The sequence below is a fragment of the Alligator sinensis genome, unplaced genomic scaffold, assembly GCF_000455745.1.
Source record: "Alligator sinensis unplaced genomic scaffold, ASM45574v1 scaffold505_1, whole genome shotgun sequence".
Lineage (NCBI taxonomy): Eukaryota > Metazoa > Chordata > Crocodylia > Alligatoridae > Alligator > Alligator sinensis.
The window spans coordinates 799,056-809,846 of NW_005841940.1; the positions used below are offsets into that span (position 1 = coordinate 799,056).

General features: G+C 43.1%; 1 long non-coding RNA gene across 1 annotated transcript in view; it reads right to left on the bottom strand.

Moving 5' to 3' along the window:
* Positions 1–597: 597 nt before the first annotated feature.
* The window catches only part of LOC102373051, a 13,493-nt gene continuing 3,299 nt past the window's right edge, over positions 598–10,791 (bottom strand). The window contains exons 2-4 of the long non-coding RNA XR_003093126.1: positions 7,281–7,400; positions 3,690–3,880; positions 598–1,427 (exon numbers count right to left, since the gene is read on the bottom strand). This is a non-coding gene — a long non-coding RNA (uncharacterized LOC102373051). The remainder of the gene's footprint in view (positions 1,428–3,689; positions 3,881–7,280; positions 7,401–10,791) is intronic.

The window sequence follows — 10,791 nt, forward strand, 5'->3', positions numbered from 1 at the left end:
CAAAGACATTTATTAGTGCCCCAAAACAGCAGCAATACCAGGGACTTACTGTGCTTCTGTGCACCTGTCCAAGAAAAAGTTGGGATGCAAACACAAGAGTTAATGCTCATGTTAAGCACTTGGCATAGAGTGCATCTCCAAAATGACTGTGCACTCTGTATTCTTGACTGAAAAGAAGGAACAACCTACAAAGTGGTCAAGCCACAGATGTCTTAATGGGGGATACCCCCTATTATTGCAACACTTTTATCTGCTCTTCTCTTGCTCCCTCCCCACACCGGCCCACAATATCTGAAACTTTCTGGCAATTGTGATAAGGCAAATGGAGTACATGGGAAGCAGAGATGGAGAGGAAGGTCATTTTCCAAAGCTCAGAAAATGGACCTTGTTGTCCAATTACATGATTTAATGGGAACCCAAGACTTGACTGGAAAAAAAATCCAGATGATGATGAGACCTCTCACACAGAAGTTTAGGTTCCAAACAAAACAATTTAATTCTAAGCAGGAATTTACTAATAACCAGAACTGAAACTATCAAACTGTGATGAAATTAGAACTTCCCGATTCACTGACAGCAGTTTCCTCTGTCGCTTGCATCAGTACACAACATTTTATTTGTAATGTGTTTTAAACCCAAGTAAAGCAAAACCTTCCTCTTTTCCATCATTAGAGGGGAGGATAAACCAATACATCAATCAATTACCAGTATTTAGATTATTTTTCTGGAATCTTCATGGTGTGGGATGAAAAATAACAATTGTGTCCACAAAATGGCAATGTTCCCACTGGCCAAGGGTGAATGGATCCTGATTGTTCAGCTTGGCAAGATACTGAGTATGGGAGTTTGATAACCAAACAATTTTACCTGATGAGGTAGACTAGTAAATGAGGATTCTGCAGGTATGCTCTAGCATCACACACTATCCTTTCTTCAAATCCAGCACTTGCTCTTAGTCCTCTGAATGGGAAAAAACACAGCTCGAATGCATCAGATGATACTCATGTCATACACCTCTCTCACAGAACCTCCTCAGATCTGCAAGAGGTGAACTTTACTCCAAGGTGTCAATGGTGACATAATATGATATCACAGAGTCCTTTCAGTTGAGATATGATGTCCTGTATCTTGAGCATAGACTGCTGCATTGCTTAGACCTGTTAGAGAAGTCTCTGTACTGTCAGCCAACAAAATAAGGTCTGTTTTTATCTCTGGTTAGATACATAATTCCCTTAGCAGAGTAAGGCAACAATGATGAAGAATCAGATGACACCACTGACAGCACAAAATCTATACCCCCTCCTCCTACAAAGTCAGATGTCACTCTAGCAAAATCCAGTTCCGACTCCTCAGCAATGGAGAATGCTGGCCAGAGCAGCTTCATGTGGAGTAGTTACCTTGCTGATGGTAGTCAGCCCATCAAAGGCCTGTAGTGAGCAGAAAAGAAAATTAGAGACCTATCCTGGCAGGAATTCACTCAGAGCTACGATAAGCTCTCCTGCAACCAGGAGCTTAAGATAATTCCCTCAGTGAAGACAGTTTAAATATGTATTTGTGTAGATCACGCACCAGTCTCCGCACTCCCACCTCCAGCAAGATCCCTTCACTAGTTGAGCAGCAGCACTTTATTTTTTTTCTACTTGAACCTCCTACTGGTGATGGAAACTGAGTGGGAGAATAAAGCTGTACAGGGACAGAGAACGGTTACTGACATGCACATATACACACTCCTTCCCCAACTGAAAGAAGAAACTGGAGAGTAATAAGATTTGCAGTTCCTCATCATACTGCACTGACTTTTTATTGTACTTTGCAGCACTTGGTCCCAACTAAATTTAAATGTTCATTTGGGCTTCAGTTATTTTCCTTGAGGTTTCCAGTTGTGAGTGTTAAGTGTTCTCCAGAGAATTAAAATGCCTGTTCTCCTCAACTTCACTACACCCTGCAGAGGACAGTAAAGGAAATCAGGGAGGCAATTCAGTGCCTGAATCAAAGGGTTCTCTCCTACCATCTTCTTGCTTGACAAGGCATTGTTCAGCCAACAACAGGATAACCAGTTGGATTCCTACTGATAATCAGTTCTCCACTTTCCTCCTCTGCTACAAATTCCCAGCCAAAATCCCTTAATAATTGTGAATTAGACTGACTCCTCCACCCCCACAAGGTTCTCAAGGGCCTGCACAAATAGCTGAAATCTAACCTTGTAAAAACAAAATACAAATGAGTTATCCAGAATTTCTTACAGTCCCATACATCAGTCAGGGCCAAGCTCATATGTAATGATCAGTCTCTTCATTTGTATAGCCCCTTTTCACCTGTGCAGTGGGAAGGATGATGAGAATAGCTATCCTACCTTGAAGGGGGAGGGGAACTACAAAATTACATTACTTTGAAGCCAAAAAAGTACTGGGGACCCTCACCTGCAAGAATAATACAGTGGTAGAGGATTATGAAAGGGAACCCCTCTTCCTTGTTTTTTTCTGTGGTAATGTCACATATATGAGCTCCCTCTAGTGGGTAATCATCATAGAACTATTCTGGCCTCATTTTTTTCCATGCATCCCTTGGAGCTGCAGTGTTGGTAAATTAATAACCCCTCTCTCTTCTAGTGCAGATAAGAGCAGGAATAGTTGAAGTCAGATGCAATTTGATACAATGGTTACAGTTTGTGCATTCATTTACCGATAGAGCAAATCAGACTTCACAGACCACAATCTGCTCCTGAGTCTTGTTTGTGCAACTCAGATGACTTGACTTTGGTTTTATCAGAGTGTAAGGAACAGAACACAGTCCAATAACTGTCATACCCATCTGTATGTAACTTCACATGCCATCACTGATTACTAATATACCATTAACTGTTTTATACATTCTAGGCAAAAGCATAATGCTGGAACAGTTACTCAAGACTTGCAAACTCAAGACTGCAAGCACAATTACCAGACAGAGTAACTTTGTTTACATTACAGCTGAAAAGAATGAAGTCACAAATTAAACAAGGAAATCAACAAACACTGAACATTTATATTAAACCAAGTAGTAATGTAACAAAACACAAGTCCTTGTCTTCCAAATATGTACTATTGTGACTGAAGTGCCAGGTAATGTGGCACTTCTTGTGCAGTTAAGTCACAAGAGTTTGCAGTCTAAATTTGTGACATTCTGCATTTTAGTTCTCATTCCAGTAACAAAACTAACTTACATGGTTTAACAGTGCAACCTCCAGCCTTCACCTGGGCCACAGATGCTCTCTCTTCATGGAATACTGCAGGAAAAGTCTGAGGGTCCTGATATAGCAGTGGCTTTGTGTAAAGGACAAGGTGACATTATCTAGGTTTACAACAATGGATTTTTCCCCTACTTCCAAACTCCTTAGTTGGATAGAGGCAATTTGTTGAGCATCAAGATCAGATTAATCTGTTTTCTTGGATTTTCCAGAAAGGGGGAATATGGATGGGGAATATTTTACAGGACTCTGAATTGTTTGCTGTTGTATTTGCTTTACAGGGTTATGCTAGTAAAGAACTTTTAGTTGTTTTTATACTGATAAATGTTTACTCCGTAGGGTTAAAAAACACACCTCTGATTAACCAAAGGAAAAAAAATCCTTCAGTGCACACACACACAGGACCTTTGCATCCTTAACAGCATAACAGAGGTCTCTGTATTTAACTCATCAATTTCCATACCATGTCCAGCTCCAGTATCTGTGATGTTCGTAAAATTAATAGATGTTAATCTTTTGTTTCCTAGTCTCTGGAATCTGCTGGCTCTGACTGGCCTTTGGCTACAGTAATTGTAGCAGTTTCCATGTCTAGAGGTTGCAAAGGGGCCAGTATCAGCTGGTACTTTTCTTCTTAGAGCACAGGGAAGCTTCATCCTGTGGTTTAAAACAAAGGTAATTTATTATCTTCACTGGCATTTTTCTGTAGTGAGTCGAGATGTCAGCTGGTCTTTTCCAAAAGCAGCCTCTCCACAAAAAGCAATGGTGAAATTCAACTTAGTCTAAGTGTAGTGTGGAGTTCAGAAAAAGGCAAACACTTTCTGAATAGTATTTCTGTTCAAAGTACTTAATTACATTTAGGTTACTACGTAATACAGAAGATAATTCTATACACTGTATGGAACAGTTAAATCATTACACTCCACTCCACAGAACAGCAAACTAAAAAGGAATAAGATTTATCATGCTATCATAATAGACACTTAATTTGTGTGACAGAAGTGCTAAAGCAGCTTAACTATGATCAACTAGAATAATTCATAATCAAATGCAAAGTGACCCCTGTAGCAAGTTGGAGTTCTAGGGGTAGCCATAACATCCCCCAGTGACCACACAACCCTTGCTCTGCTCCACCTCTAGGTTACCCCCACCTTCTCACTTTCCTACCACACGTTGATGTACATATTTGATGTAAAGAGTGGCTGCCTAATGGGTCCTAGAGGATGCCACAGTTCCTCTGGCAGCTAGCAGGTCCCTCCTGGACCCCATCAGTCTTGACTCTGCCCTCACATTAAGTGGGGCCTCTTGGACTGACCTTGCCCTGTGGGCAGATAGAGCCTTAAGGCTATTCATAGCCTCCAGCCTCCACTATAGCTGTGGCTATGCCTCACAGGTGTTGCTATCCAGCCAATCTTCCTGTCTTGGGGCCTTGGCCTTTCCGGCCTTTGCCCTGTTTCTCTCACTGGGCCATCTAGCCAGATGGACCCAACTTCTGGACTTCAGCTCTTTTTGTGCCTACTTTGACTCTGTGCTGGGCCCTCTGGCCCTCCCTCTGCCTTTTTCCAGGCTTGCAACATACCTGTACCACTCAGGTACCACTGGGACCTCCATGCCTCCCCCAAGAGGCCAACTCAAACCAGTGGTCTAACTACAATGAACAAACAAGCCCTCTGGCCATAACATAAACTAAATCTGCTCCAGATGCTGTCTATAGAACAAAGCTTCCCCTTACCCTGGGCTGCATTTCTCTGTAAGCCATCAGTGTCTTACTGGCAGTCCCCAAGGTAGTTCAAGAATCAGCCAGGCATCTTCCTGCGGTCTTCCTGGCCAGAAGCTCTTCTCTCTGTGGCTCAGACTTCCCTTCTGGCTCAGACTCTGGTCTGATATACTGTCTACACCCTGCCCCTTCTGACCAGGGGCCTGACAGCTGGTCTCCAAGGCAGCTCACAACCGCTGTTCTGGTAGCATCCCTGCTGCCCAAGCTTGGCTCTGCCCTACTGTCCTATTGCAGAGCAGCTAGCTCTGCAATAGGCATCATAACCCTTTGTCTTTAGCTGTTTACTCCCTTGTAGCTAACTCAATCTAGGAAGAGTTCTCCTGCCCAGCTGCAGGTGTGGCCCTTCCTTTAATGGGCAACTCCCTGACCAGACAGCAGTGTTTCTCTGCTGCCTTCTCTCTTGTAGTTGGTCTATATTCTGCCGCCTGGACTCTTCTTATCAGCTGCAGTTTCTCTCTTTCCTTACAGTAGCAGGAGCCCAAGAGTCCTCATTACAACCTTTTCACAGTATAAAGATATAAAGCACATCTTGGGAATGAATGTACACCTCAGATGGACACCTGGGAAAGCAGAAAATGTTTTAAACCTTTGAAAGGTAAAATCTGTTAAAAAACAGACTGGGTTTGGTCCCTGTAGAATGAATCCCCCCACTCCACAAAAATATAACATTTATCTTGCATCAACTGTGAAAGGATCCTGTTTGGTCCCATGTTTGAATTGGACCAGCATTCCCTGGGCCCATTCTGCATGATCAGACTTGTCCTCTAAGGAAAATAGGAAAATGTCAGTTTTCAGCATGGATGCTTCAAAATTAAGAGAAACATCTAGAAAATTACTTTAATTAAAGTTTGTGGCTAAATTATATTTTTAGTGTCTCTGAGTAGGGTCAGATGACAGCAGCTTAAATGGTGATGGCTGGTCTCCTCCTGCTCTTATAGCTACCTTGTCAGCAGTCTAGTCCTACTCCTTTACATGCTGCACATGTAAAGCCTAACAAGAGGTGCTACTCACTACAGTATTTTCCACCTAAATCAAACCAGTGAATACAACTGTGATAACTGTATCAGTCAGTCCTTGGGAAATGGGTAACTTGTATCCCAAAATTATGCTGTCTGGGGATCTATCCTGGAAGTGTTTAAATTTCTCCATGCACACAACTTCCTTCCAGGGTAGTAGCTCAGTGCAACTTCATTTGTTAACAGGAGAGTTGGGGACAGGTGGGGCATGGGGAAGAGGGGGAGGTGCCCCAAAATGTTGTTTGCATTTTATTCCTTTGCTGTCCCATGCACAAATAATCTACATCACAGTGACACTTGCTCTGGTGACTAATGCCAGAGATCCTGGTTTTCTCTGTTTAAAAACACAAATTCTCTGGTATAAAGAAAAAAACCCCAAATTTTCTGACTTAAAAACCCAAAATCTGTGTTTTTCCACAATTAAAATTAAACACCACACACACACACACACACACACACACAGGTATCAATTGAATATAATTGCACCCCCTGCTGCTTTGTGGCCTTGAGCAGCCCTGATATGCTGTTGCCCCTCACTCCCAAGCCATAAAGCCCTAGCTCTACTGGTGCCCCTCACTCCCAACCCGCAGCCCTCTAGCCCTGTCGGTGCCCCTCACTCCTGACTCATAACCCCTTAGCCCTGCTGGTGCTCCCTACTCTCAACCCACCCTGTCAGTGTCCTTTACTCCTGACCCATAGCCCCCCACCCCGTTTGGTGCCCCTCACTTCTGACCCGCTGTTCCCTCACTCCAAGTGTGTGAACAAGAGAATAGCTGTGTGGGGAATGTGGGGGGAGGCACAGGTGACTGGGGGGGCACATACCCCCCAAGATTTCTGCACCCACAACAGGACATGGGGCTACAGCAGGGCCAGACCGCCTCTAGGCAGGAGCCATTTCTGTGGCCCAGCAGAGGGACCCAGTGCACCATGATGAGTAGGCATGGCAGGGGCAGCAGCAGTGGTATTAGTGTGGAGTTGTGCCCCCTGCTGCTGCCAGGTGGGCAGGGAGCACCTCAGCTTGGCAGCACAGTTATCCCTCCCACCCTGAGGTCCCCAACTGGGCCACAGAGACAGCTCCTGGCCAGAGCTGATCCACAAGCCCCTCCGTGGGCACAGAAGTCTTGGAGGGCACTGCCCCCTCCACCCCGCTAACATATGGCCTGGGCCCCTTTCCCCCTCACCCAACATGTGCCTTGGCCCCCTTCCCCACTTTACCTAATGTGTGGCCTGGGCCTCCCCCACACCTCACTGCCCAGGGACTTACCTGGAGGGAGCTGTGGGAGCAGCTCTCCACCACCCTGCCTGGCTGCCAGGTGCATGAGCGTATGGAACAGACAAGTGGAACAGAGGACAGCAGCAGCAGCAGCGGGTCCTCTAGTAGAAACTGGAGCAACAAAGACAGAGAGACCACTTGAACTGAGTATGTGACCCGGGAAGTGGGGCAAGGGTGGAAATGAAGGAAAGGGGGGGACCAGAAGGGACTGATTTTTTGTGTGTGTGTTGCACTCATTTGTGGATATTGTAACGGGTACGGGTGGCCAGCAGGCCTTTGTACAGGTGTGCGGGTGCGGATTTCTGTAATGGGAAACGTTTAACCATTTTGTGATGTAATAGGTAGAGTGTAAATATACATAACTTTATATATCTAGAGAGACAAATATTTTTACAAAAAAAAAAAAATACGCATGTGGTGCCCCCTGCCTGGCTGCCCTCCTCCCATAGCCCTTGTGAGCTGGAAATCTGCAAGCCTGCAAGGGGAAACCCACCATTTCCTGCATATTTGACTTTAAAGGCAAAAATCCATGATTTTCTCCTTTAAAAAGAAAAGCCCCATTTTGTTCCATTCAAAGAGAAAATCTGCATTTTTCCATAGCAAATGGAAAATCCAGATCCCTGAATGACTAAATGCTTCTCCCTTTATAGCTCACTAGCTCTGCTCCAAGCATCAGTGAAGGTTATTGAACAGTGACACAAGATTTCAAGCCCCAGCATGATCTCAATAGCAATTGTCTTAATATGATTAGTACCCATTCCAATGTTTTTTAGCATCTGAAATGAATCAAGTCACCAAACTGCCTGGGAGGGAGAAAGGAAGATGGTCTCACGGGAAAGGGGTATGGGATATCTGGGCTCTGTTATTGGATCAGCTGTTTTTCTATTTGACTCTGGTTATGTCACTTAACCTCTCTGTGCCTTGGTTTCTATAGAATGCTTAGCTACCATCATAAAGAGCTTTGTGCTCTGGAAATAAAAAAAGTTATCTGGTGCTTTACAATTCAATGGCTTCGCTACTGTATGAAGCAATGACACTTCATTCATCAATGTTTGTAAAATACTTAGAGAGCCAAAAATTAAGACAGTTAAAGCATGTTACATATTAATTAATCTTTTCAAAATTTGGAACTCCCTACAGTTACCACATGCTAAGGAATGGAACTTGGGCTTCTTTGATCTGGCCATGTCATAACAAAGCCATTGGGAAGAGAGATTTGAAACCTGTCTGACTTACTACTGTGTTTCCTGAATACACAACATGGAGAGTTTCTGACTTTAGTAAGAATGACACTTAAATAGAGAATGATCCCACATAGCATAGTAAAATGTACTGAGGAGAAAGATTCTAGCACTGCTTTGGGTAGTTACAAGATTGTGCATTTCATACCAAGGCCTTCCCTGCCTCAGTTCCATCATATCAGACCTCTTCTATGTAATTGATATAAAATAGGTCCAGAATTCAGATTTTTGATGAGTTTAAATAAAATAGTCCTCAATCTAATATTGATATAAATTATTTTTAAACAAAGACACTAAAGTTTAAGTCTTTCGCTGCCGTGACTTTAACCCAGACATTTCAACACTGCTAGTGCATAAAAGCCTGAAAGCTAAACTATTATATTTGCAACACTCATTCTATAAAAAAATGGCAATGGAAGGTCAATGTTAGTCCAAAACAGGTTATATAAAATAAGTATTTTCAAAACCCACAAGCAATAAAAGATTTCCATGATTACCATTTTGAAAAGAAAATAATAATATTCTTCAACATCTTTCTAATGTGAATGAATCAGCCAGTGAAGCTGGGTAAAACAGGCCAATTGATTAGTCTTGTTAGCTCATTTTATATTTCTGCCAAAAACAAATTGGCAAACCTTAAATTTTCTGAGAAGTAGCACAAGGAAGAAAACTCTGAATCTGAAAGAGTCCTTCTTAATATTAGGGTTATAATTTTGCACATGCAAAGAGAAACTAGGCATTGTTACTCCAAGACTCCACATCAGCACTGTCACTTTTTAAAATATATTTAATTGTTTTTAATGGCCAAACTGACACTTTCAGTGTTTTCCTTTACAATTTTCCACCCACAGTTGTTTGCTCAGTGTGAACTTTATATAGATGTTATCCAATCTATGGTATATAAATGTGTATTTTGCTTTAAGCTGAAGAAAACAAAAAGCGTTAAAATAAAGGAAACCTTACAGGAATAAACAACAGTAAGAGGTTTGGTGTTTATGCCTGGTACACCAACTCTGGGTGCAAAATGTTTATTCTTTCTGCACAAAGATCCTAGAAGTAAAGTAGTACAGAATACAGAAAATGTACATTACAGTTGGGGATTGTAATTCAACAGAATAAACATTGTCCAAAGGTTACATTTGAGTACCAGGCTCCTGGTATTCCTGGAAAAAAATGCAGACTCCTGGTTGCTGTCCCTTTGACCATGCTGAGGCAGTGTTCTGGAACCCTACATTAACTGTGTTCACTTTTCTAGCCTGCCAAAGGGAAGATATGCCTATGAAGTGAGGCCAAACAGTTAGTGGAAATCCTTGCTGAAAGTCTTCCCTAAGGATGTAACTGTGGCTTGCTATGCAGTCCTACTTGAGAAGAAGCTTGATCCATCATCTGGAGGCTTGGCACAGGACAGGAGTGCTGCTGAGCACAGACTATGCAGCTCCCAAAGAGAAGGAAGTGCCAAAGGTTACTCTGCAGTACTGCCTTTGGCCTGTATTTAGGCTCCCTGCTTCATCCAGCTTTCCTCAGGTTGGAGCTTAGGTGGGAGTGTAGAAAAGTGAAACAAACTGAGGGAGCTAGGAAAATCCTCTCACTAAATCACTGTGGTTAAAATCCTCCTGTTTCTGATCCCACTAGGAAGAATCAGACAGTCTAGCTTAAGTCTCTACAAGCTACAAAGTCTATGGTGGAAAATCAGACTTTCATGAGTAGATTATTTACTTTGTGCCTTGAGTCACACATTTGAAGGACAGAAGAGACCATCTAGTCCAGTCTCCTGCATTATGCAAACCAGAAAGTTTGCGCTGCATCCAAGATTCATGCATCCAGCCCATTACCCTGAATGTGCTAGATCATCTCTTTCACAGAAGTCATCCAACAAGTGGGAATACAACCCTAAGGCTGGGTAACGTAGTATCAGTGGGGGTGGAACTAGAGTGATGGCAAATGGAGCTACTGTGGGCAGCACTTGCAAAGAGGGGAGGAGCAATCACAGGTAGGGCAGGAATCTTTACAATGCGCCAACACCCAGTCTAGCACTTGTGCGTTTGTTTTTTTTCCGCCTGCTTAGATTGTAGGTCCAACAGGGTAGGCCCCATGATCTGAGCATGCTGTTAGCAGCTAACCAAATCAATAACTAAAGCAGTAAGTTGCAATGGCAAGAAAAGGGAACAGGTAAGTGCAGACCAAGCTATTTCAGCAAATCAGAGCCAGTGACGGGAGCAAATGCAATGTCGCTTAGGCGACAGGCGATCAGGTGATCCTAT